The following is a 2,737-nucleotide window of genomic DNA, read 5'->3' as shown; positions in this document are numbered from 1 at the left end:
CGACTGTGCCTGTCTTAGGTTGCCCCACCCTGTGGAGTCTTACCCGTCGTTGACTACCAGCCATCTCTGGGCCAAGTAGGGTGATGTGAGGTTCAATTTTGTCTCCTTGATAGCCTATGTCCCTCTGGCCTCCATGCCCAGCAACTGCCTTTGGATTCCCTCGCCTGCTGGCGGGGCTCTGGCATTGATCATAGGGAACTCAGGTTTCTTCTCTAGAGAGGGCCCAGCTTACGCCATTGGGCCAGAGACAGATCCATGGTACCAGCCACCACGAGGCTTCAACCTCAGCATGAACAGAGAGCTCAGGCAACAGCTATGGGCAATTGGATTGTAAGAAGAGGGTCCCTCTTGGCACAAGGGTAAGAGGCGCCAATATAGGACAAAGGAGAGTCCTGGAACAGGGCTTTCTCAGCCCAGGATGTCAGGCTCTTGGCACAAGACAACTCCATGTATGGGGCATATACCAAACACCCCTAGTCACGGCATAAAAGGGAGGTGCCCTTCCTGGAACAGTAGGGTAGGGAGATTCTAGAAAACGCTGTGTTCAGCAAAGAAGGAGAAAGGCCAAAGAACCAGCAAACAAGTAGTTAGATTTTTAAAAAAGGAAAAAGGAAAGGAGATGTGGGGCAAAGCTGGGACATGTGGAAAGACAAAACGGAGGCACATGTGATCCTCCCAATGGACAGATTGTTCCAGCTCAGGGCTGCACAGCTGCTGCAGACGGGCACTGGTCAGGTGTGCTATGATGAGGCAGAGATGGCGGGCGGTGAGACATAAGGTCGGACTAGACGGTCTGGAATCCACACAGGTGAGTCTGCGTCCTGTGGAAATATACAAGCATATCCTCTCCCCTGGGTTAAAAGTACATCAGGTCCCTTCCAGGCTCCTGTAAGCAAGTCTCTCCATTTGATGAGGGCTTTAGGTTTAGTTAGATCAGGGTTCCAATGCCTGTGCATTGGGGAATTTCCCTCAGAATCTACATTTAGTATATTAATTACAAATAGAGTATGTTGTAGAACATGATGAGGAGAGGAATATTTAAACTCATTTTCTTGTAATATTTTGTAACAGGAGTAAATCAAACACCGCTGGGGCTATATAATAGAACTCCCATTTGAGATAAGATATCTCTTCCCCCTAATGTAAAGGGGATAGTTGTAATTACATAGGGACAGAATGTTCCTGAATGTTGATCTTCATCAGCCCAAGTTAAAATCTGAGAACTCTTTTTTACATTAGATGCCTTGCCTAGTCCTACTAGGGAAGTGGAGGTGGTGTGCGTGGGCCATGAAGGGGTCCAATCCTTCCCTGCTATGCAGGAAATATCTGCTCCTGTATCCAATAGACCTTCAATTGGTTTTCCCTGAATTTGTAAAAATTTTGTAGGTCTAGTAGCATGGATTTCTTGTATCCAAAATGCTGCATCTCTAGATCCAAAGCCTCCGGCCCCTCTAGCTTTCTGAGTAACAGCTGTCCCTATTTTATGTATTGGTAACAGGATTAATTGGGCAATTCTCTGGTTGGGCTGAATCTGTATAGGTGTGGTGGGTGGGGAAAGTAAAATCTCTATTTCGCCTGTGTAGTCTGCATCAACAACTCCTGGGATGACTAAGATCCCCTGTAACGAGGTGGAGCTCCGTCCTAATATTAAACCTACGGTTCCCTCAGGCAGCGGCCCAGACACTCCTGTAGGAATGGCTGCTACTGGCGAGTCTGGGGTTAGTATTGCGTGGGTGGTTGAGTGGAGGTCCAATCCTGCACTGCCTGGGGTTGCCCTGAAGAGGTCACTGACTGATTGAAATTTGCAAAGGGGTTGAGGGTTGATGCCCCTATTATTGCAGGGGCCTGGGGCTGGCCCCGTCTCAAGTTTCCCAATTGAGGTGATGGGATATAACCTCCTTGGGAGCTATTTGTAGAGTTGAAAGGCCGACCATTTTTATGGTATCTTGATCTACATTCCTTTGCCCAATGGAATCCTTTCTGACATCGGGGACAAACGGTTTTTGGAGGATTAATATTATTCCCTAATGTATTTCCAGACTGTCGAGGAGCTTGCCATCTGGCCTGAGTATTATTATTTTTATTTGGGCATTCTCTGCTAAAGTGCCCAGATAAGCCACAAGAGTAGCAGTTCATATTTCTTTTATTACCTGTACTATTGCTGGCTTGTCCTATACCCTGTACATATTGAGGGTATGTCTCCCCTTTGAGAGCTGCAGCTATAGCTACACCCTGTATAAATGCTGGACTTACATCAGCACACTGTTTTATAAAATCCTTTATAGTTCCTGTTCTGAGAATCAGCCTTAATAAAGCCTGACAGGTATTATTAGCGTTTTCAAAAGCCAGTTGTTTGATTAGGATATCGGCTGCCTCTTTGTTATTGATTACTCTCTTGACTGCCTGCATGAGGCGAGAAAGGAAATCCTGATATGGTTCCTCGACCTTCTGTTTAACCTCTGTAAGGGTGGTTGTTTTTCCTGCTGTATGAGGTAGGGATTTCCAGGCACTTACTGCACAACTGGTTACTTTGGTAAGTGCCTCTGTGGGCATATTCATTTGCTCCTCAGCCGTGTTAAAATCACCTTCTCCTAATATCATGTCTAGGGTTATTCCTTTTCTGGTTTTTTCGCTAGTGGCTACAGCTTTCTTAGCAAGATCTTCATATTCAGTTTTCCATAATAAGTAATCGCCTCCTGAGAGACAGGATTTACAAACCTGTGACCAATCATAAGGA

The sequence above is a fragment of the Myotis nattereri genome, assembly GCF_964212035.1.
Source record: "Myotis nattereri genome assembly, chromosome: X".
Classification (NCBI taxonomy): Eukaryota; Metazoa; Chordata; class Mammalia; order Chiroptera; family Vespertilionidae; genus Myotis; species Myotis nattereri.
Note: the sequence above shows the minus strand (reverse complement) of the source record.